The sequence below is a fragment of the Oncorhynchus nerka genome, linkage group LG4 (genome assembly GCF_034236695.1).
Source record: "Oncorhynchus nerka isolate Pitt River linkage group LG4, Oner_Uvic_2.0, whole genome shotgun sequence".
Taxonomy (NCBI): domain Eukaryota; kingdom Metazoa; phylum Chordata; class Actinopteri; order Salmoniformes; family Salmonidae; genus Oncorhynchus; species Oncorhynchus nerka.
The window spans coordinates 85,045,816-85,071,817 of record NC_088399.1 but is presented as its reverse complement, the minus strand read 5'-3'; the positions used below and the strand labels follow the sequence as shown (position 1 = coordinate 85,071,817).

Here is a 26,002-nt window from a genome sequence, read left to right as displayed (position 1 = left end):
TAAGCCTACTCATCTTGTTGGCTGAGGAAAAGTAAATGTGGACAGTTCTTCCAATATCTTCAATATGCACCTCGGAATTGGATAAGGACGTGTGCAGTTGCGTCCCCGCAGTGTCTGTCTTCACTTGTAGCCTGTGAGAAACACCTGATCACGTGTGAGAGCCGTGTGAGAGGTGCTTCGGAGCACGACAGCCACTGGCCGCAAAAGGCATGGATTTTTTTAGGGTGCATTACGGCCACACAAAGGGTATGCCGCCGCAAAAAAACAAAGCAGAGCTCATGCTTTTCATGCAACTACTTTCTAATCATCATTAGAGTCGCATAATGCAGCCTTACAATGTATTAAACATCTAAACATATAGCCCAGCGTTTGTAGTACAACTAAAGTTACATGAATAACTCTAAATTAAGCATTTAGGAATACCTATTTCTTTGTTAAACGCTCAACACAGAATAGCCACGTGTGCACTCCCTCAAATAGTTGGGAGAATATATCCTTTCTATCTTATTCGACTTTGTTCAATTGTATTCTTCATACTATAAAATAATGCCATGGAATTCTAAGCAAATCTTGTCTACTAAATGAACTAGTGTAGCCCACAGCCATATGGTATAACCAGATCAGGACCTAACATAAGGAAAACTCAGAGTATGCTATTCTGTTCTTCTGAAATAGACTACATTCTCTTCATGTCTAAAATAAAATGATTTATTGTGAAGGTGTAGGCTATATTAGATGGATTTATTACACTTTTTAAATGTAGATGTACCCTAACTGTGTTTGTTAATTAACGGTCAATTACCATGAGACTGACAGTTATAGGCTTGACAATCACCGGCTGACGAAATTTCGTAACAGCCACAGCCCTACATGAGCGCACCAGCTGGACGACTGTGTGATCACGCTCTCCGTAGCCGATGTGAGCAAGACCTTAAAAAATATCAACATTCACAAGGCCTCGGGGCCAGATGGATTACCAGAACGTGTATACAGAGCATGCGCGGACCAACTGGCAAGTGTCTTCACTGACATTTTTCAACCTCTCCCTGACTGAGTCTGTAATACATGTTTCAAGCAGATCACCATAGTCCCTGTGCCCAAGAAGCAAAGGTAACCTGCCGAAAGCCCTGATCAACGGCAAGATAGCCTATTGGGACGAGGTCAGAGACCTGGCAGTGTGGTGCCAGGACAACAACCGCTCCCCCTTATCTAGCTAGCTTGATAAACATTATAAACATTATAACATTATCTAAAGTCGTTAGCTAAGTTACATCAGAGGTCATTATATTCCAGTATCTCGGATTATACTCACCATCACCGGTCGTTGCACACCAAGCTGGCATTATTGGTGCAGACTTGTGGACCGACAAACTCAAGCACCTATTCCGCATACTAGCTAGGGTCCTCCAGTAGGGCATGCATACCATAGAACTTTGGCTGTGGAGGCATGGTCAATCCATATAGTGATCATTTGAACGTGTTGGGGGTGATGAAACAACGGAGCCCCATTCAATGAAGCGGAGGGGCGATTTGCACATGGAGCTTGGCAAAATGGGGCATGATTTATTGACATATTTCTAATTCAAACCCAACCTTAATTTACTTGTGATGCACTGAGGTTCCAAACTCCGCTTTAGATAAGACTGACTTTGTGACCAAAATGACCCGATTTTGTCATGTATTGTCATGTTATGTCTTGTCCCTGTTCTTTCTCTTCTCTTCGTTTCCCCCTGCTGGTCGTATTAGGTTACTTTCTCTCCCTCTATCTCTCTCTCTCTCTCTATGGTCCTTTCCTGCTTCCAGCTGTTCCTCATTCTCCTAACGACCTTGTTTACTCTCTCACACCTGTCCCCTCTTTTCCCTCTGATTAAGTCTCTATTTCTCTCTCTGTTTCTGCTTCTGTCTTTGTCGGATTCTCGTTTGCTTTGCCCTTGTCCCGTCCTGTCGTAATCTGCCTCTTCATTAGATGCTGCGTGTGAGCAGGTGTCTCTGTCCTCTACGGCCCGCGCCTACCCGGAGGGACCTGCAGTCTGTTGCCGCTAGCCCTGCTATTCTCCTCTACTGCTAGAGGGGGACTCTCCTGTAAAGATTGAGGATTTATGTTTTCCCTGTTTGGACATTAAAAGACTCTGTTTCTGTTAAACCGCTTTTGGGTCCTCACTCACCTGCATAACAGAAGAATCCGACCAAGAATGGACCCAGCGACTTCGGATCCTCTCCACTCAGCCGTCGAGATCCAGGGAGCGATGCTAGGCAGACACGAGCTGGAATTGTCTGCTGCTCGACATGCCGTTGAGACCCTGGCCGCCCAAGTCTCCGACCTCTCGAAACATATTCACCATCTCCGCCTCGATCCACCGGCTACTTCCAGGGCTTCCGAGTCTCCGGGCCCAGAATTAATAACCCACCGTGTTACTCTGGGGAGCCCACTGAATGCCGCTCGTTCCTCACCCAGTGTGATATTGTGTTCTCTCTCCAGCCCAACACGTACTCAGGGGTACAGCTCGTATCGCCTACGTCATATCTCTCCTTACTGGACGGGCTCGTGAGTGGGGCACGGCAATCTGGGAGGCAAGGGCTGAGTGTACTAACCAGTATCAGAACTTTAAGGAGGAGATGATACGGGTTTTTGATCGTTCAGTTTTTGGGAAAGAAGCTTCCAGGGCCCTGTCTTCCCTATGTCAAGGTAATCGATCCATAACTGATTACTCTATAGAGTTTCGCACTCTTGCTGCCTCCAGTGACTGGAACGAGCCGGCGTTGCTCGCTCGTTTTCTGGAGGGTCTCCGCGCGGAGGTAAAGGATGAGATTCTCTCCCGGGAGGTTCCTTCCAGCGTGGATTCCTTGATTGAACTCGCTATTCGCATAGAACGACGGGTAGATCTTCGTCACCGAGCTCGTGGAAGGGAGCTCGCGTTATCCGTTTCCCCCCTCTCCGCATCACTACCATCTTCCTCCACTGGCTCAGGTGCTGAGCCCATGCAGCTGGGGGGTATTCGCAGCTCGACTAAGGAGAGGGAACGGAGAATCACCAACCGCCTCTGTCTCTATTGCGGTTCCGCTGGTCATTTTGTCATTTCATGTCCAGTAAAAGGCCAGAGCTCATCAGTAAGCGGAGGGCTACTGGTGAGCGCTACTACTCAGGTCTCTCCTTCAAGATCCTGTACTACCTTGTCGGTCCATCTACGCTGGACCGGTTCGGCAGCTTCCTGCAGTGCCTTGATAGACTCTGGGGCGGAGGGCTGTTTTATGGACGAAGCCTGGGCTCGGGAACATGACATTCCTCTCAGACAGTTAGGGGAGCCCACGGCCATGTTCGCCTTGGATGGTAGTCCTCTCCCCAGGATTCAGCGTGAAACGCTACCTTTAACCCTCACTGTCTCTGGTAATCATAGCGAAACCATTTCTTTTTTAATTTTTCGTTCACCTTTTACACCTGTTGTTTTGGGCCATCCCTGGCTAGTGTGTCATAATCCTTCTATTAATTGGTCTAGTAATTCTATCCTCTCCTGGAACGTCTCTTGTCATGTGAAGTGCTTAATGTCTGCTATCCCTCCTGTTTCTTCTGCCCCTTCTTCACAGGAGGAGCCTGGTGATTTGACAGGGTGCCGGAGGAATATCATGATCTGCGCACGGTCTTCAGTCGGTCCAGGGCCACCTCCCTTCCTCCGCACCGGTCGTATGATTGTAGTATTGATCTCCTTCCGGGTACCACTCCCCCCCGGGGTAGACTATACTCTCTGTCGGCTCCCGAACGTAAGGCTCTCGAAGATTATTTGTCTGTAGCTCTCGACGCCGGTACCGTAGTCCCTTCCTCCTCTCCTGCCGGAGCGGGGTTTTTTTGTTAAGAAAAGGGACGGGACCCTGCGCCCCTGCGTGGATTATCGAGGCTGAATGACATAACGGTTAAGAATCGTTATCCGCTTCCCCTTATGTCTTCAGCCTTCGAGATCCTGCAGGGAGCCAGGTTTTTCACTAAGTTGGACCTTCGTAACGCTTACCATCTCGTGCGCATCAGGGAGGGGACGTGGAAAACGGCGTTTAACACTCCGTTAGGGCACTTTGAATACCGGGTTCTGCCGTTCGGCCTCGCTAACGCTCCAGCTGTCTTTCAGGCATTAGTGAATGATGTACTGAGAGACATGCTGAACATCTTTGTTTTCGTTTACCTTGACGATATCCTGATTTTTTCACCGTCACTCCAGATTCATGTTCAGCACGTTCGACGTGTCCTCCAGCGCCTTTTAGAGAATTGTCTTTTTGTGAAGGCTGAGAAGTGCGCTTTTCATGTCTCCTCCGTCACATTTCTCGGTTCTGTTATTTCCGCTGAAGGCATTAAGATGGATCCCGTAAGGTCCAAGCTGTCAGTGATTGGCCCGTCCCTAAGTCACGTGTCGAGCTGCAGCGCTTTCTCGGCTTCGCGAATTTCTATCGTCGTTTCATTCGTAATTTCGGTCAGGTGGCAGCTCCTCTCACAGCCCTTACTTCTGTCAAGACGTGCTTTAAGTGGTCTGTTTCCGCCCAGGGAGCTTTTGATCTCCTCAAGAAGCGTTTTACATCCGCTCCTATCCTTGTTACACCTGACGTCTCTAGACAGTTCATTGTCGAGGTTGACGCGTCAGAGGTGGGCGTGGGAGCCATTCTTTCCCAGCGCTCCCATTCTGACGACAAGGTCCACCCTTGCGCGTATTTTTCTCATCGCCTGTCGCCGTCGGAACGTAACTATGATGTGGGAAACAGCGAACTGCTCGCCATCCGCTTAGCCCAAGGCGAATGGCGACAGTGGTTGGAGGGGGCGACCGTTCCTTTTGTCGTTTGGACTGACCATAGGAACCTTGAGTACATCCGTTCTGCCAAACGACTTAATGCGCGTCAGGCTCGTTGGGCGCTGTTTTTCGCTCGTTTCGAGTTCGTTATTTCTTATCGTCCGGGCTCTAAGAACACCAAGCCTGATGCTTTATCCCGTCTCTTCAGTTCTTCAGTAGCCTCCACCGACCCCGAGGGATTCTCCCTGAGGGCATGTTGTCGGGTTGACTGTCTGGGGAATTGAGAGGCAGGTAAAGCAAGCACTCACTCACACTCCGTCGCCGCGCGCTTGTCCTAGGAACCTTCTTTTCGTTCCCGTTCCTACTCGTCTGGCCGTTCTTCAGTGGGCTCACTCTGCCAAGTTAGCCGGCCACCCCGGCGTTCGGGGTACGCTTGCTTCTATTCGCCAGCGTTTTTGGTGGCCCACTCAGGAGCGTGACACGCGTCGTTTCGTGGCTGCTTGTTCGGACTGCGCGCAGACTAAGTCCGGTAACTCTCCTCCTGCCGGCCGTCTCAGACCGCTTTCCATTCCCTCTCGACCGTGGTCTCACATCGCCTTAGACTTTATTACCGGTCTGCCTTCGTCAGCGGGAAGACTGTTATTCTAACGGTTGTCGATAGGTTCTCTAAGGCGGCTCATTTTATTCCCCTCGCTAAGCTTCCTTCTGCTAAAGAGACGGCACAAATCATCATTGAGAATGTTTTCAGAATTCATGGCCTTCCGTCAGACGCCGTTTCGGACAGGGTCCGCAATTCACGTCTCAATTTTGGAGGGAGTTTTGCCGTTTGATTGGGGCTTCCGTCAGTCTCTCTTCCGGTTTTCACCCCCAGTCTAACGGTCAAGCAGAACGGGCCAATCAGACTATTGGTCGCATCTTACGCAGTCTTTCCTTTCGTAACCCTGCGTCTTGGGCAGAACAGCTCCCCTGGGCAGAATACGCTCACAACTCGCTTCCTTCGTCTGCGACCGGGCTATCTCCTTTTCAGAGTAGCCTCGGGTACCAGCCTCCTCTGTTCTCGTCCCAGCTCGCCGAGTCCAGCGTCCCCTCCTCTCAGGCTTTTGTCCAACGTTGTGAGCGCACCTGGAAGAGGGTCAGGTCTGTACTTTGCCGTTATAGGGCGCAGACTGTGAGAGCCGCTAATAAGCGTAGGACTAAGAGTCCTAGGTATTGTCGCGGTCAGAGAGTATGGCTCTCCACTCGTAACCTTCCCCTTATGACAGCTTCTCGCAAATTGACCCCGCGGTTCATTGGTCCGTTCCGTATTTCTCAGGTCATTAATCCTGTCGCAGTGCGACTTCTTCTTCCGCGACATCTTCGTCGCGTCCACCCGGTCTTCCATGTCTCCTGTGTCAAGCCCTTTCTTCGCGCCCCGTTCGTCTCCCCCACCCCCCGTCCTTGTCGAGGCGCACCTATCTACAGGGTCCGGAAGATTATGGACATGCATCCTCGGGGCCGTGGTCATCAGTACCTAGTGGATTGGGAGGGGTACGGTCCTGAGGAAAGGAGTTGGGTTCCATCTCGGGACGTGCTGGACCGTTCGCTGATCGATGATTTCCTCCGTTGCCGCCAGGTTTCCTCCTCGAGTGCGCCAGGAGGCGCTCGGTGAGTGGGGGGGTACTGTCATGTATTGTCATGTTATGTCTTGTCCCTGTTCTTTCTCTTCTCTTCGTTTCCCCCTGCTGGTCGTATTAGGTTACTTTCTCTCCCTCTATCTCTCTCTCTCTCTCTATGGTCCTTTCCTGCTCCCAGCTGTTCCTCATTCTCCTAACGACCTCGTTTACTCTCTCACACCTGTCCCCTCTTTTCCCTCTGATTAAGTCTCTATTTCTCTCTCTGTTTCTGCTTCTGTCTTTGTCGGATTCTCGTTTGCTTTGCCCTTGTCCCGTCCTGTCGTAATCTGCCTCTTCATTAGATGCTGCGTGTGAGCAGGTGTCTCTGTCCTCTACGGCCCGCGCCTACCCGGAGGGACCTGCAGTCTGTTGCCGCTAGCCCTGCTATTCTCCTCTACTGCTAGAGGGGGACTCTCCTGTAAAGATTGAGGATTTATGTTTTCCCTGTTTGGACATTAAAAGACTCTGTTTCTGTTAAACCGCTTTTGGGTCCTCACTCACCTGCATAACAGATTTACACTTTGTAGTCAATTTCAGACACTAAAATAAATGTTTCAGACTCATATACCACATATGCTGTTTTCAAAGGGATTAGTTGCATTTTAGAGGCAGTCGCTCTTTAAAGACTGATAGTATAGTTTCAGGCATCAAAGCCAGCTATTCTTTCTCCATGCTCTACCATAGTACGATAAGTGTGTTTCTCACTTGGGATGGCGTTTACACGCATCTGACTGGGTTTCTTTTTCTTGTCGTCCTCTCTGTAGGTTTCCAAAAAGGTTGCCGACCTTATCCTGGAAAAACAGCCGTCCTACGTCAAGGTATGCTTTCTGTATTTTTCCTTCCTCTCTTCCTCCTTTCTTTCCATTGTATGTTTTAAGTTTCACCCAGACTAAATTTTTCTTGTAAGTATATCACATTCTGTCATTTCCCTGTGACTCGTCTCATGCAGATAAATGTAGGCTTATTTAGGTTTGCCGTTTCTTTCAGAACACTGACTGCACACATTATCATAGTATGGTGATTTATATTCGCTGATTGATATCTACTGTCAATCAGTCATAACAAAGGAGGTAATGTGGAATTTATCGGTGTTACCATGGCAATGGAATATATCCTACGACCGACTGCGTTCGCTCTATAAGTAAAACGTCTGTTCAGTACCAGCCGCTATCTCAATCTATATAAATCTTATCAGGGCCGATTGTCTGTCGTGACTGGCAGATGTGAGAGTGAGCCTGTATCCACCTCGATAAAGAAATCACTTCCTTACTGTTTGGATCAAAGCCACAGCAAAGGAGCGGAGGGAGAGGAAAGTAGAGTAAGAGGAGAGAGAAAACAGAGAGGGAGAAGAGTATGAGGGTATCCATCCCAGGCTCCTGCTCATCTCTGATCCTTCATAGGAGCTCTTTGACACGTGTCTAAGCTATTCACTGTCGGACAGGAGACATATTTGATCAGGCCCATGGGGATTTAGACCTCTCAGGCCGTGCACCACAGATTCATGGTTTAGTTAGTATGTGGATATGTATGAGCACTTACAAGAGATTGTGGTCACATCCCAATTGACACCCTATTCCCATGTACTTTTGACCAGAGCCCTTCAAATGGATGGATAGCCCACATAGTTAGGTTAGCAGTCAGTTGGGGTCGATTCCAGTTCAATTACGAATTGAATCGAAAATGTGTTTCATGCATAACAAAATCACCTGTTAGTTTTCTGTGTGAACGTTTGAAGTCATGACTTGAATTGCACGTCACATCCTGAACTGATTAAGTTGACACGGAATGGACCCCAGCCCTGGTAGCAGCTGCACTCCTCCCTAGTCTCCACATGAGGTGGCAGTGGCCATTTTGGGGCTGCTAGGGGTTCCCTACCGAGTAACCTTTGTTGAACTCGCCTCTACCCAGCTGTGATTGGCCCATTGAACCCAGCGGGCATTGTGACCCGTTGGGGGGTGACAGCATGCTTGCGTGACTATAGGTTGACTCACACGGATCTTCTGTGTCATGTCCCTAAAGAAATGTCACCACAGCTTGTTTCTAATCTCCTTCTCTGTCTTGTCTCTTTTATCCATCCTATTCCTATTTCCTTATATAGTGAACTACTATTGTCCAGACTCCTATGAGCCCTAGCTAAAAGTAGACCAATAAAAAGGGAATCGGCTGCCGTTTGGGACGCAGAAATTGTCTCATCGAAGGAACATTGAAATCCTAGATTCCCTCTATTGTATAGGCTTCTTTTTATGCTACATATAGCCTAGCTATTCTATAATGTTATTATATTATACACTGAGTATACAAAATATTAAGGACACCTGCTCTTTCCATGACAGACTGACCAGGTGAATCCAGGTGAAAGCTATGATCCCTTATTGATGTCACTTGTTAAATCCACTTCAATCAGTATAGATGAAGGGGAGGAGACAGGTTAAAGAAAGATTTTTAAGCCTTGAGACAATTGAGACATGGATTGTGTATGTGTGCCATTCAGAGCATGAATGGGCAAGACAAATGTAAGTGCCTTTGCACGGGTAATGGTAGTAGGTGCCAGGCTGTAAAGGGTTAAGTGAAACCTTCAGTTGAAACATCTGCTTTGGATCAGTAGGTATGCAGGTTGTGATGGCGTTTAGGTGTGAAATGACCTCTCTTGTACTAATGGCTTTTTGACAGTTGAAGGGTGCCATCATGAGATGGGGGAAAGGTGCATTAAGCTTGGATGGATGTCACTGATCATGATGTCTTACACGCCAGCGGGAGGGGAAAATATTTTTGGTATAAATACAAATGTTCACATTAATTTATTGAACATTCAAAATATTAATATCTCAAAACGACCCTTTTTGAATGGGTTCATTTTAAGATATTGCTTGGAACAATATACTCTACAAGTACATTACATTTCCAGAGTGGGTTCTCTGCTCATTCTGAAGGTATGATACATTTTATGAGCACCATCAACACAATAAATTGAAAAATGTATTCAAAGGTAACTCTCTCTGCTGGTGTCTTGCTGAATGTCAATCCCAAAGAGGGGCTGAGAATGGTAAATAGCTAGAATATACATTTCTTTGTATAAAATGGGTAATTAAAGGTACCAGAGAGCCCACTCTGGAAGGGTATATCGTTACAAACAATATGTATAAAAATAAGCTACATCCAAAAGGGTAGTTTTGTTGAAAAAATTAATGTGAAAATGTGTATTTCAGAATCTAGACATACTCCATATTTGAGAGAACACATTTAGGAGTATATTGACAGCAAGAGGAATATACAGGTCTAACAAAGGCCTAAAAATGCTTTGTGATACAATTATAAAAAGCATGTTAAACATCCTTCCCCCCAGTGAAGTTCCTGTGTGAGAATTGCCAGAACAATCTGAGATACCAAAAATATTTTCCGCTGCATGGAATCACCCTTATAGGGTATTGTCGGTGTGCATAACCAGTGAGCGCTCAGAGTCTGTGATTTTCTGAGGAACAGCCTGTTAATGGTCAATTGATTAGGGCTTAATGGTAGTATTGATCGAGCTGATGTGGAATGTAAATGTTTTATTCAATGTTTTGAGCTTCAGCAGAAAGCCCTGTGTGTCTATGCAGGTCAGGAGGTAAATGTGGGCCATTACACTTATACTGTCCTCTCCTCCTTCACCCACACCTGCCCCCTCCATTCTGCCCTACATTATGCCTATACAGTGGAAGCTACTGTACTCTTTAGCAGCTACCTCAATCATGGAGGATAGAATATCATGGGATATAATCGGATTGGGCAGAAGCAAATCAACTTTAGCAATCACCTTTGTAATTGCATGGTTTCACTCCAACCCACTATTGTATTTAGTATTCAACCCCACCAGCATGTTCCCCTTATTTTACCTCTCAATCCTAACACAAAGCGCTATAAATAAATCACTTTGCATCACATACTCGTGTTTGTTAGCTTCCCAGACCAATCAAGCCACCCAGAGATGCTCTACGGTGCATTTCCTCTCTGAGCCTCTCAGTGTGTGTCTGGTTCAGATCAATACCGTGCGGTTCTATCAGCGCTCCTTTAAACCAACAGCCCTGGCACTACGAGCTCAGGGAAATTAGATGGATGTGACAACATATCTTTCTCTTGCTGCATTCACTGCTTTAATTAAATAACGTCTTTGTTGAACTGAAATTGGTACTAGGGCTGTTGAGGTGACCATATTACCGCCACACTGGCGGTCATGAGTCATGAAGGCAGGCAAAATCCACATGACCATTTAGTCACGGTAATTAGGCTTCTCCAAGCTCTGATGCTGCTGCTGGTCGTTAATAACAAACTTGCTAACTGCCTGGTACTCAGCACTCTATCGTCCCTCTAATCACTCTGACATCAATGCAAATATCTTTGAAAATCTAATCAAACACTTCATGAGAGTCCATGAGCTCATGTTGCGCAACATTTCCATAGGCTATGCAATTGTGGGAGAAAACAGAGTGATGGCCTCTACTAAAAAGAAGAGGATCCCATCAGCTTACGATAGGCTAGGCCTACTATATTTATGTCTCAACGGTGCTAATATTAAGCAAATATTTACAACAGGAGTATGGCCTACCTGGCAGGCATGAAAATAAACCATGGGGAAAACCGTCCATTTGCTATTTAAGTGCATAGATAACATGTATTTTCTCCCGCTGCCCCTGTTTCCAGACAGGTGCATGATAACGGTCCATTCTAAATCAAAACAAATGTCACACATACTGTATATTATTCAGTATATGTAAATATGATATCAAATCAAGAATAGTCTGATGGGTGACAATATTAGCCTATCACTTGTGAATTATATTTTATCACTTGTGAATGATGCCCAGCATAAGAAACAATGACTTTTTTTGCAAATTTTTGTTAGAATCATATCAAATCAAATCAAATTGTATTTGTCACATGCTCCGAATACAACAGATGTAGACCTTACAGTGAAATGCTTACTGACAAGCCCTTAACCAACAATGCAGTTTCAAGAATATCCCTAAAAAAAGTAATTAAGGGACAGCAGTAAATAACATGTACAGGGGGTACCGCTTTAGAGTCAATTTACGGGGGGTACCGGTTCAGAGTCAATGTACAGGGGGCACCAGTTCAGAGTCAATGTACAGGGGGTACCGGTTCAGAGTCAATGTACAGAGGGTACCGTTTCAGAGTCAATGTACAGAGGGTACCGTTTCAGAGTCAATGTACAGGGGGCACCAGTTCAGAGTCAATGTACAGGGGGTACCGGTTCAGAGTCAATGTACAGAGGGTACCGTTTCAGAGTCAATGTACAGGGGATACCGGTTCAGAGTCAATGTACAGGGGGTACCGGTTTAGAGTCAATGTACAGGGGGTACCGGTTCAGAGTCAATGTACAGGGGGTACCGGTTCAGAGTCAATGTACAGGGGGTACCGGTTCAGAGTCAATGTACAGGGGGCACCGGTGTCGAGGTAATTATGTACAGGGAGTACCGGTTCAGAGTTAATGTGCGGGGGGTACCGGTTTAGAGTCAATGTACAGGGGGTACCGGTTTAGAGTCAATGTACAGGGGGTACCGGTTCAGAGTCAATGTACAGGGGGTACCGGTTCAGAGTCAATGTACAGGGGGTACAGGTTCAGAGTCAATGTACAGGGGGCACCGGTGTCGAGGTAATTATGTACAGGGAGTACCGGTTCAGAGTTAATGTGCGGGGGCACCGGTGTCAAGGTAATTATGTACATGCAGGTAAGATTATTAAAGTGGCTGTGCATAGATAGAGAGTAACAGCGGGGGGGAGGGGGGTGCAAATAGTCTGGGTAGCCATTTGATTAGCTGTTCAAGAATCTTATGGCTTGGGGGTAGAAGCTGTTTAGATGTCTCTTGGACCTAGACTTGGTGCTCTGGTACCGCTTGCCGTGCGGTAGTAGAGAGAACAGTCTGTGACTAGGGTGGCTGGAGTCTGACAATTTCTAGGGCCTTCCTCTGACACCGCCAGGTATAGAGGTCCTGGATGGCAGGAAGCTTGGCCCCGGTGATGTACTGTGCCGCAAGCACTACCCTTTGTACTGCCTTGCAGTCGAGGCCGAGCCATTGCCATACCAGGCAGTGATGCAACCCGTCAGGATGCTCTCGATGGTGCAGCTGTAAAACATTTTGAGGATCTGAGGACCTATGCCAAAACTTTTCAGTCTCCTGGGGGGGAATAGGTTTTGTCGTGTCCTCTTCATGACTGTCTTGGTGTGCTTGGACCATGTTAGTTTGTTGGTGATGTGGACGCCAAGGAACTTAAAGCTCTCTACTTGCTCCACTACAGCCCCGTCGATGAGAATGAGGGCATGCGGCAGGGTAGCCTAGTGGTTAGAGCTTTGGACTAGTAACCGGAAGGTTGCAAGTTCAAATCCCCGATCTGACATGGTACAAATCTGTCGTTCTGCCCCTGAACAGGCAGTGTTCCTAGGCTGTCATTGAAAATAAGAATTTGTTCGTAACTGATTTGCCTGGTAAAATAAAAAATGCTTGGTCCTGCAGTCCACAATCATCTCCTTTGTCTTGATCATGTTGAGGGAGAGGTTGTTGTCCTTGGCCCACACAGCCAGGTTTCTGACCTCCTCCCTATAGGCTGTCTCATCAATGTCGGTGATCAGGCCTACCACTGCTGTGTCATCAGCAAACTTATTGATAGCGTTGGAGTCGTGCCTGGCCATGCAGTCATGAGTGAACAGGGAGTACAGGAGGGGACTGAACATGCACCCCTGAGGGGCCCCCGTGTTGAGGATCAGCGTGGTGGATGTGTTGTTACCTACCCTTACCACCTTACCGCCCGTTAGGAAGTCCAGGATCCAGTTGCAGAGGTAGGTGTTTAGTCCCAGGGTCCTTAGCTTAGTGATGAGCTTTGAGGGCACTATAGTGTTGAACTCTGAGCTGTGTCAATGAATAGCATTCTCAGATAGGTGTTCCTTTTTTCCAGGTCAGCGCATGCTTGGAGTACACGTCCTGGTATTCCGCCTGGCCCAGCGGTCTTGTGAATGTTGACCTGTTTAAAGTACTTACTCATAGTCGCACACCTCATGTATATTTTAATAAGGTTTGTATCACAACTAAAGTTGCCAACTTCTTATATTTAATTTAAGAGTCTTTAAGAGTCTGACATATATAAGCAGTGTGCGAGTTTCAAGTTTGGGGAAGATAATTTTCAGAAGATAATGGACCTTATAATAAAAGCATTACATGCATAATTGCATTTGTGGTCACTTTTTATAATAGAGTTTTTTACGCTAGTGGAACATTTGCACATATAACCTACGCATTGCTGAGCTTATAATGTGAATAAATATCCTAATAGTTCATCAACATTTTAAACTAAATGTTCTGATCTGTTGCATCAGCCACATTTCATTAAACATGCTTTTTGATGCTAGTGGTTGTCAAACTGAATGAGAGGCTATTGGAGTGTGTACAACCAACCTTTTAAGAAACTTTTTTCAAATCACATGCAGCCTTACAATGTATTAAAAATACATGGATTTATTAGAATTTTTAAAATGGCTTGTAGGCAATGTGTGGCCTACAAGCCACACATTGCCAGGAGATGATAAATGTGTTATTGTTAATTAACGGTCAATTACCGTGAGACTGACAGTTATTTGCTTGTCAATCACCGGCTGATGATATTTCGTGACCACCACAGCCCAAATTGGTACTTAATGCAGGTAAAACCAAGAATGTTATTCTCCATGTCCAGTAAAAATGTATCTGATGATTTATGCATATATACATTGGTTGTTGCTGCCTTCTTTGATTGTATCCCTGCTTATAAATATCTGGGCTTCTGGATTGAGCTATCTTTCAAAAAGCGTATTGATGAGTTCAGAAATTAAGAATTAAAATTGGCTTCTTCTATAGGAATAGTTTATGCCTTATATTAAACAGCAGAAAACAAATCATTCAGTCGACATTCATACAGGTTTTAGACTATGGGGATATTGTCTACATCAGTGGTTCACAAACTTTTTATAGTCCCGTACCCCTTCAAACATTCAAACTCCAGCTGCGTAGCCCATCTAGCACCAGGGTCAGCGCACTCTCAAATGTTGTGTTTTGCCATCGTAAGCCTGCCACACACACATTATGCAATACATTTATTAAACATAAGAATGAATCTGAGATTTTGTCACAACCTGGCTCGTGAGAAGTGACAAAGAGCTCTTATTGGACCAGGGCACAAATAATAATATTATAATCATCAATAATTTTGCTCTTTATTTAGCCATCTTACATATAAAACCTTATTTGTTCATCGAAAATTGTGAATAACTCACCACAGGTTAATTAGAAGGGTGTGTTTGAAAGGATGCACATAACTCTGCAATGTTGTATTGGAGAGAGTCTCCGTCTTAAATAATTTTCGACACACAGTCTGTGCCTGTATTTAGTTTTCATGCTAGTGAGGGCCGAGAATCCACTCTCACATAGGTACGTGGTTGCAAAGGGCATCGGTGTCTTAACAGAGCGATTTGCTAATGCAAGAAACTCTGAGCACAGCCCTATCCAGAAATCTGGTTGTGTGGCTTCTGATTAAATTCAATTTTCACAGAGCCGCTTGTTGCAATTTCAATGAGGCTCTCTTGTTCAGATATCGGTAAGTGGACTGGAGGGAGTGCATGAAAGGGATAACGAATCCAGTTTGTGTCGTCCGTTTCAGGATAGTACCTACGTAATTGCGCACCCAGCTCACTCGGGTGCTTCACTATATCACATTTGACATTGTCTGTAAGCTTGAGTTCATTTGCACCCACAAAATCCTATAATGATGGAAAGACCTGTGTGTGTCCTTGTTAATGCAGACAGAAAAGAGCTCCAACTTCTTAATCATAGCCTCAATTTTGTCCAGCACATTGAATATAGTTGCGGAGAGTCCCTGTAATCCTGTATTCAGATCATTCATGCGAGAAAAAACATCTCCCAGATAGGTCAGTTGTGTGAAAAACTTTAACAAAGTTAACTATTTTCACTGTAGTGTCCAAAACGTCTTTCAAGCTGTCAGGCATTCCATTGGTGGATGCTGCAGTGTACCCAAGTGGCGTCGTGAGCAACTGCTTGCACTCGCGTTACCACTCCACTATGTCTCCCTGTCATGGCTTTTGTGCCATCAGTACAGACACCAACACATCCTGCCCACCAAAGTCCATTTGATGTCACAAAGCTGTCCAGTACTTTAAAAATATCCTCTCATGTTGTCCTGGTTTGCAATGGTTTGCAGAAGAGGATGTCTTCCTTAATTGACCCCCCCCCCCCATAAATGTTAGGGACATATACCAAGAGCTGTGCCAGGCCTGCCACGTCTGACTCATCCAGCTGTAACTCATATAATTCACTGGCTTGTATACGAAGCAGTAATTGTGTCAACACATCTCCTGCCATGTCACTGATGCGTTGTGAAACAGTTTAGTTTGATGAAGACATTGTCTGTATAGTTTTTTTGGCCTTTCCCCCCAGCATTGTCCCAGCCATATCTGTGGCTGCAGGAATAATTAAGTCCTCCACAATAGTATGGGGCTTGCCTGTCCTAGCCCCTCGGTAGCTCACCATGTTAGACACTTCTAGCCTGCGCAAGAGTCAAGGTTTCACGGGGGAGAGTAACGGTTAATGTGATTGGATGTTAATTATTTGACTAGGCTACCTGTATTTTGACATTGTGTTGTTATTTCGCTGAATACTAGATGGTTGAATTTTATTTTTGGAAATGAAATGAGGCTACTCAGGCGGGAAAAAAAACTCACCCATATGTATAGCCCTGTTGGAAAATATAAATGGACTGTTTGAAAATGTGAAGGAAAAAAAAACTGTAAACAAAATGTTTTTTAGTAAAAAAAAAGAAGTCAATCACATTTTATTTGTCCTTCCCCTTGACGGCATTGCTTGTACCCCAGTTTGGGAATACCTGATCTATATGAATGCAGCTGCCGCTCTATTGAAGCCGTTGGATCCAGTTTGGGAATACCTGATCTATATGAATGCAGCTGCCGCTCTATTGAAGCCGTTGGACCCAGTTTGGGAATACCTGATCTATATGAATGCAACTGCCGCTCTATGGAAGCTGTTGGACCCAGTTTGGGAATACCTGATCTATATGAATGTAGCTGCCGCTCTATTGAAGCGGTTGGACCCAGTTTGGGAATACCTGATCTATATGAATGCAGCTGCCGCTCTACTGAAGCCGTTGGACCCAGTTTGGGAATACCTGATCTATATGAATGCAGCTGCCGCTCTATTGAAGCCGTTGGACCCAGTTTGGGAATACCTGATCTATATGAATGTAGCTGCCGCTCTATTGAAGCGGTTGGACCCAGTTTGGGAATACCTGATCTATATGAATGTAGCTGCCGCTCTATTGAAGCGGTTGGACCCAGTTTGGGAATACCTGATCTATATGAATGCAACTGCCGCTCTATTGAAGCCGTTGGACCCAGTTTGGGAATACCTGATCTATATGAATGCAGCTGCCGCTCTACTGAAGCCGTTGGACCCAGTTTGGGAATACCTGATCTATATGAATGCAGCTGCCGCTCTACTGAAGCCGATGGACCCAGTTTGGGAATACCTGATCTATATGAATGTAGCTGCCGTTCTATTGAAGCTGTTGGACCCAGTTTGGGAATACCTGATCTATATGAATGCAGCTGCCGCTCTACTGAAGCCGATGGACCCAGTTTGGGAATACCTGATCTATAGGAATGCAGCTGCCGCTCTACTGAAGCCGTTGGACCCAGTTTGGGAATACCTGATCTATATGAATGCAGCTGCCGCTCTACTGAAGCCGATGGACCCAGTTTGGGAATATCTGATCTATATGAATGCAGCTGCCGCTCTATTGAAGCTGTTGGACCCAGTTTGGGAATTACCTGATCTATATGAATGCAGCTGCCGCTCTACTGAAGCCGATGGACCCAGTTTGTTATCATAGAGCACTACGCTTTATTAATGAAGATAGGTTCAGTACACTTCACTGCATAGGTTCAGTACACATCAGGTTCAGTACACTTCACTGCATAGGTTCAGTACACATCACTGCATAGGTTCAGTACACATCACTGCATAGGTTCAGTACACATCACTGCATAGGGTTCAGTACACATCACTGCATATGTTCAGTACACATCACTGCATATGTTCAGTACACATCACTGCATATGTTCAGTACACATCACTGCATAGGTTCAGTACACATCACTGCATAGGTTCAGAACACATCACTGCATAGGGTTCAGTACACATCACTGCATAGGTTCAGTACACATCACTGCATAGGTTCAGTACACATCACTGCATAGGGTTCAGTACACCTCACTGCATAGGGTTCAGTACACATCACTGCATTCTGTATCAGAAAGTAGGCTGGCCCTCTTGAAGTCTCGTAGATCGATGCATTGCACTCGTTTTGTTTGTAAAGCCCCTCTGCATAAACTTCCGCCGTACCTGACTTCATTGTTAACTTGAGACACCAGACCCGGTCTCAGAGATGGCTTACTCTGGAGATCCCTTTGTTCTCCACTGAGTTGAGCAAATTGACCTCTTACTTGTGGAATTATCTCCAAGGCTCTCTAGAGTTGGATGAATTGGTGCCTTTAGGGCAATTCACAAGGCTGATTGAGGACCTTTTTTTTACTGACGAATGTGTTTGTTTTCTATGATTTGTGTTTAGCTTTTTGTGTGTTGATGTGAATGTTTATATGTAGGCCTATATTGATGTATATACAGGGCTCATCTGTGAAAGACACCTTGTCTCAGCATGAATAAGCACAAAATGTTTGGCTATAAATTATGCCTCATTACTATACTCAGTGTATATTATTGATAAGCATCATATATTGAGCTTGAGCTATCATGAACTATGGATGGTCATCATTTAACATTGTATCAATACTAGTGTTTGACTAACACATACATCTACAGTATGCATTATATACACTGAGTATACAAAACATTAAGAACACCTGCTCTTTCCATGTCATACTGTACACTGTACACTGTACACTATTCAGGTGAAAGATTCCTTATTGATGTCACATGTTAAATCCACTTCAATCAGTGTAGATGAAAGGGAGGATACAGGTTAAGGAAGGATTTTTAAGCCTAGACATGGATTGTGAATGTTTGCCATTCAAAGGTGAATGGCAAGATTCAATATTTTTGAATGGGGTATGGTAGTAGGTGCCAGGCGCAATGGTTTGTGTCAAGAACTGCAATGATGCTGGGTTTTTCAAGCTCAACAGTTTCCTGTGTGTATCAAGAATGGTCCACCACCCAAAGGACATCCAGTCAACTTGACACAACTGTGGGAAGCATTGGAGTCGGTTTGGGCCAGTATCCCTGTGGAACGCTTTTGACCCCTTGTAGAGTCCACGCCCCAATGAATTTAGGCTTTTCTGAGGGCTAAAGGGGGGTTGTGTAACTCAATATTAGGAAGGTGTTCCTAAAGTTTGGTATACTCAGTGTATAATTTGTATTGCTATATACACTGAGTGTACAAAACATTAGGAACACCTTCCTAGTATTGAGTTGCATGCCCCAAGTTACAGTTTAACTTAAATTGTCTTGAAAATCTATGTCAAGACTAGGAAATGGCTGTCTAGCAATGATCAACAAACAACTTGACAGAGGTTGAAGAATTAAAAGTAATAATGTTCAAATGTTGTGCAATCCAGGTGTGGAAAGCTCTGAGAGACTTACCCAGAAAGACACATAGCTGTAATCGCTACCAAAGTTAATGTATTCAGTCAGGTGTGTGAATACTTATATCAATTAGATATCTCTGTTTTTCATTTTCAATGCATCTGCATAAACATTTAAAAACATCTTTTCACTTTGTCATAATGGGCTATTGTGTGTAGATGGGTGGGGGGAAAAAAGCTATTGAATCCATTTTGAATTCAGGCTGTAACACATCAAAATGTGGAATAAGTCAAGGGGTATGGATAATTTCGGAAGGAACTGTACATGTACATAGTACTTCAATCAATGACCCCAACTACCTCGTACCCCAGTACAATGCCTCGGTACCAGTACTCCTTGTTTATAGCCTGTATTTAGCCTCGTTAATGTTCTTTTATTTTGTTATTTTATTGTGTTACGATTTTCTTTTGATCTATTTGTTAATCTTCTTACTTTTTAACTGCAAAAGGGCTTGTAAGTAAGCATTGCTCGGTAAAGTCTACACTTGTAGTAATCGGCGCAAGTGACAAATACAATTTGATTTGGTTTGGAGGGAGACGCAAAAGTCAGGGCGGTGGTTAGGCCGTCATCCCGGACACCTGCAGTCACGCCGATACAGCAGGAGCCACATTTACCAGGACAGGAACTGCTAGGCCATTCACCCGTGATGTGTCATGTCTGTTTCATCCTCCCCAGTAAGTACTGAATCAACAGTGTGATGTCGGAGGGGAGAAAAGGGATCCCGTGGAAGTGTCAGTTTAAGTCTCAGGCTAAGGTGAGATTGATTGCCATGTCATTTCTCCCTCCTACAGCTTGATGGATTGTAAAAACTGCCCTTCCAAGCAAAAAGGCAGTAACTGCTCATAGTGTGGAACTGAGGAAAATTGGCTTCAAATGTTATATAATTGTCCAGCCAAATGAATTATACTAAGAACATTGGCGATTAAGTGATCTGCTGTCTTACTACGAGTAATTAAAAAAAAATCATGTTTAACCCTGACTTCTGACACAACCTTTGACCCTTAAACAGCAGTTACTGCCTTCCTCCTAGGCATGATATATTATAAATTGCAGGGTAATGCCAAAGCAAAGAGCAATATCTGCCATTTTCATTTGTTAGTTTATTATAATTCTAATGTATGCTATTAATAAAAGAGCAGTGTAATTACTGACAGTGTAACAGATTTGAAACTGCATCCTTTGTGTGTCTCCCGCTAATAAACAGGGACTTGCATCCTAATGATTCTATTCTGTCATAGATGATAATTAATACTGACATTTTGTGGTGTGCAAACATACGATCATAATCCTTTTCAGTTCTATAATGTTCTATAATATAGGATATAATCAATGTTGATTTTATCTCGTGCAAACATTGTCATAAGTCAGTTGATCTACTCATTTCATACCTGCTCCCAAAAAGGCTCTTAAATTTGCATCTTTATTTTCAAATCTAATATTAAGATAATAAGAATAGCACTCTTAATAGCCCTAATGCTTATTTAGATTGCATGGACTGACATTGACTGGAAGAAAACCTAGTATTGATGTGGTTGTACAGTCCTAATGCACCCTCACATGGCAATTTTGATCCGCACAGATACTATAATCATCTAGGCCACAGGGATTGGTGAAAGTCATTTTGGCAAAAAAGAAAATCCCGCATTCATGTAATGATGAATAGATAGTATCAATTGCTGATCTCCTCTTATGGGAGCAGGCAGCATTGTTAGTCTATGCTCATAAGCTATCTCAGCTTGTTCTTACCAGTGTCTGGGTTTCGATATTTCAGAGCAAGTTCAACCATAATTTTCCCCATGGAATTCTGTGCCGTGATGTTGTGTCCCTAGATTAGCAATGTGTCTGTAGCTGTCAGTCAGTGTCATTCACGTTCGATTGTATCACTATCAGAATGTGATATGATACCAAGGTAAAAGGCAGTAACTGCAGCCAAGGGCAGGTTGAAACCAAGCTAAAAGGTAGTAAATTCAGTTACTGCCATTTACCTTGGTTTCACAGTAACGTTTTGCAGTTACTGCCATTTACCTTGGTTTCACAGTAACGTTTTGCAGTTACTGCCATTTACCTTGGTTTCACAGTAACGTTTTGCAGTTACTGCCATTTACCTTGGTTTCACAGTAACGTTTTGCAGTTACTGCCATTTACCTTGGTTTCACAGTAACGTTTTGCAGTTACTGCTAATTATGACCCCCATTTTCTCCAAAACACAATACAATAGAGGCAGGATATTTGTCCAAATTATTAAGCATGTATTTAATGTAGGAAAATAACTCATTCTCAACCAAATGAGTAGTTACTGCCTTTTTGATTGGTATGGGGGTTGCCCTGCTGTGATGCTTATTGGCCAACTTAAAACAGAAGCCCTATAATTGAGTGGCCAAACTAGCCAATGTCTGAGAGAGAGACTGTCAGGGAAAAAGAGATTGGTTCCAGAGTCAGAGCCTGCTTCCTAATGAATTCCCCTCCAATACATTGTCAGGTAATACTATGCTGCCAAGGGAATGAAATGGACTTTGACGGTTATTTGATAATTTTTCTGTGCGAGCACTTACCCTCCATTAAAATTCCCATTAGTGCTTTATGTCCCCTGTTGGTGCCATTTGGAGCAGGTGAATTGAGTGGATAGCTACTTTGAACTATGAATTCAACTTGATCTCTTGCCCTTCTCCTTGGTTGGGAGATTGGAGAATGGACTGTGTGTATGTGGAGGGGGGGGCTGCACGGGTCAGCTGCTTTTTCACCCACACCCTCCCGCAATTGCTAATAATCCTTCCGCAACTGCCCGACTATATGTGATAAAGTGAAAATCTGTGGCCCGCAACCGACCCTAATCTACAAATATATTAAATACACTACAGGCCACAGTCGGAGATGGCGGAAAGATTTTTGTACAGGGGGTGAAAGATTTTTTTGGGGCCTAATTTAGAGATTTTTCTGCTTATAATTTCTGACATTTTAGTAGGCTATTTGTTAGTAAACTTGTATATAATTACATATAAACTCAGTAAAAAAAGAAACGGCCCTTTTTTAGGACTGTCTTTCAAAGGTAATTCGTAAAAATCCAAATAACTTCACAGATCTTCATTGTAAAGGGTTTAAACACTGTTTCCCATGCTTGTTCAATGAACCATAAACAATGAATGAGCATGCACCTGTGGAACGGTCGTTAAGACACTAACAGCTTACAGACGGTAGGCAATTAAGGTCAAAGTTATGAAAACTTAGGACACTAAAGAGGCCTTTCTACGGACTCTGAAAAACACCAAAAGAAAGATGCCCATGGTCCCTGCTCATCTGTGTGAACGATGTGGCCAGGGCAACAAATTGCAATGCCCGTACAGTGAGATGCCAAAGACAGCGCTACAGGAAGACAGGACGGACAGCTGATCGTCCTTGCAGTGGCAGACCACATGTAACAACAGCTGCACAGGATCGGTTCATCCGAACATCACACCTGCGGGACAGGTACGGGATGGCAACAACAACTGCCCGAGTTACACCAGGAACGCACAATCCCGCCATCAGTGCTCAGACTGTCCGCAATAGGCTGAGAGAGGCTCGTAGACCTGTTGTAAAGGCAGGTCCTCACCAGACATCACCGGCAACAACATCGCCTATGGGCACAAACCCACCGTCACTGGATCAGACAGAACTGGCAAGAAGTGCTCTTCACTGACTTGTCGCGGTTTTGTCTTACAAGGGGTGATGGTCAGATTTGCGTTTATCGTCGAAGGAATGAGCGTTACACCGAGGCCTGTACTCTGGAGCAGGATTGATTTGGAGGTGGAGGGTCCGTCATGGTCTGGAGAGGTGTGTCACAGCATCATCGGACTGAGCTTGTTGTCATTGCAGGGAATCTCAACGCTGTGCGTTACAGGGAAGACATCCTCCTCCCTCATGTGGTATCCTTCGTGCAGGCTCATCCTGACATGACCCTCCAGCATGACAATGCCACCAGCCATACTGCTCGTTCTGTGGGTGATTTCCTGCAAGACAGGAATGTCAGTGTTCTGCCATGGCCAGCGAAGTGCCCGGATCTCAATCTCATTGAGCACGTCTGGGACCTGTTGGATCGGAGGGTGAGTCTTAGGGCCATTCCCCCCAGAAATGTCAGTTTACTTGCAGGTGCCTTGGTGGAAGAGTGGGGTAACATCTCACAGCAAGAACTGACAGATCTGGTGCAGTCCATGAGGAGGAGATGCACTGCAGTACTTAATGCAGCTGGTGGCCATGCCAGATACTGACTGTTACTTTTGATTTTGACCCCACCCTTTGTTCAGGGGCACATTATTCCATTTCTGTTAGTCACATGCCTGTGGAACTTGTTCAGTTTATGTCTCAGTTGTTATGTTCATACAAATATTTACAAATGTTAAGTTTGCTGAAAATAAATGCAGTTGATAGTGAGAGGACATGTATTTTTTTGCTGAGTTTATGTAGCTTCTCTTTTGTCGTTGCTTGTTGCCCTAGAAGACTAAATGAAGCCTTGCTCTCCAGAATAATGAATGGAATGCTCGGGAGGAAAGGGGTTTAGGGGCCTGGGAAAACTCTGAAAAAGGGAAAGACTTTCTATGCAAAATGTCCAAATGACAGTTTGACCAGTTGTGAAGAAATGGAAAGCTGTGAAAATGACCCAACCTGTTTCTGATAATATTTCTGCATATTTTGTGTGGTTGAAATACTATCAGTTTTTATGAGGCTGATAAAGATAGCACCTTTACAGACGGTTCCTTAACTGCGCCATCAAATTCTCTCAAGATGCTCAAAGAAAAAAATCATATTTTTTCACTCTTGTTCCTGAGGCAAAATCTACATTTGGTGTATCATTTCACTGAAAGAAATGCAGGAGTTAATATTAAGGTTATATGGGAGGTTATATACCTACAGTCAGTGTCCAGATTTCCGTTTCCACTTAACCCATCTAAACAGTAAGCTCTCTTGACATTCCATAGGCCTATTTGAAGTCCCCATCTTGTGACTGTAAAATTTGTACAGCGGCACCATTCACTGCATCATCCTCTTTTACCCATTCGCTAAATCGTTCCAAAACATGATTTTTCTGGCCCTCCATTCTCTTTATTTTCAACTCTCCATTTCACAGCTTTTCTCTTTTCTCTCACTGTCTTTTTTCTTCTTCCTCCTCCTCACTCTGCCTCTACATCCTCCTCCCTCTGCCTCGTCCTTCCTCCTCCTGCCTCTTCCTCCTCCTCCCTCTGCCTCTTCCTCCTCCCTCTGCATTAACAAAAGGATGCTCCTACGTTGGGAGACAGATGGTGGTTGGCGTGTAGGCTAATTGGCAGGTGTACAGTTAGGCCCTAAAGCTTAGGCTTACGCACTAATGCCAGTTAGCATAAAACAATGAAACATTTTGCCTATAGATATAAATTGCACAAGAATGCTACATTTATGGATTTTTCAAGATATTGTTTTCTCTTTATTAAACCCACCTGCCACTCATCCACACAATATTTAATGACCCTAAACCCTCCCGCCCTGCAGATATAACCGCGGGGACTTCGGTTATGAGTCAACCTGCACTTCACTAACAGCTGCTATTTGCTCAGTCAGGAAGCATAGGTGTGTGCGTGCAAGGTTCTCCAGGATTTTGTAACAAGGTGGTGCTGATGAGTTAGTGGAGGGGGTGTACCGGAGGGCAGCTCTGCCCCCACAATGAGTTAGAGATTTGTGCCTTTTTTTATGCCTTCAACTGCCATTTCCTGCAATCTAAAACCTGAAATGACAACAAATTAAGTGCGAATTTAATTAAAAAATATATATTTTTACATTTTGTTTTGTAGAATTATCATAGCAATTTCATTTTTCAATGGTCAACAGAACAGGGATCATAAGTATGAGGGCCATGGAAGAGCAATTAAAGTAAATCTGTGTGTGTGTGTGCGCATGTGCGTGCGCATGTGTGTGCGTGTGTGTGCGCGTGTGCGTGTGTGTGTGCGTGCGTGCGTGTGTGTGTGCGCATGTGTGTAAAAATGGAGCAGCCAAGTCCATAATGTGGCGCAGTGCCCATCTTTTTGGGGAGAACACTGTGTGATATGCTGAAGTTTCTGGTGTTTCTCTGTATTTAGCCTGCTTCTTTCACAGGCTCAAATGATACCACTGAAAACCTCCTAGCATGACAATAATGTTTTTATTTTATTTTTAAATATCCTGATTCTGATGATTCACTGGATTTAAGGCCTTAACCTTGGCTGCCATTGGGGTGCAGGTGAGACCCAAGAGCTGTAGTTAGCTTCAGGTTTTACAATCGGATTTAGGGCCACTGGTCCAGGTATTAGAGAGAACTTGGCTTGTTGGTCGGTCTCACTAATGCTGTGAGTCTGTGTAGGGCATGTGTCTTTTTTCCAGTTCTAAATTCAGAACCTTATTGTCCCCTCTGCTGGACTCAGTGACGAGCCACGAGAGCCACTCCGCCATTCAGACAAGGGCATGTCCAAGGTGCATTAGTAATGCATGTTGTTTATGTTGCTCGGAAGATACTAGCTACATTCATACTGTTCAACTACAGGCAAGGTTGCGACTCTATTGCTCATCATATATGGCCTACAGTACTGTATATATAGTAGTAACGGTTATTTGATCTTGTACACATTTGCAGCTAAAAGCTGAATTGCAGTATACAGACAAAATGGGTGGAAAATGAAGTCGTTAGTCGGCCTCAGAGACTGATTCTGCTGGCAACACGGATCTGGATGATGTTTGATGGCGTCATTCAGTTGGAGAGGTTAGTTTGGGTACAGCCTGAGTCGTGTCCACCCTGAGTTGTGTCCACTGCAGGGCAGTACGCAGCAGGGCAGCACTCAGCAGGGCAGCACACAGCAGGGCAGCAGGGCAGTACGCAGCAGGGCAGTACGCA

At 44.7% G+C, this 26,002-nt stretch overlaps 1 pseudogene; it reads left to right on the top strand.

Moving 5' to 3' along the window:
* The window catches only part of LOC115115609 (syndetin-like), a 136,936-nt pseudogene that overhangs the window by 39,250 nt on the left and 71,684 nt on the right, over positions 1-26,002 (top strand).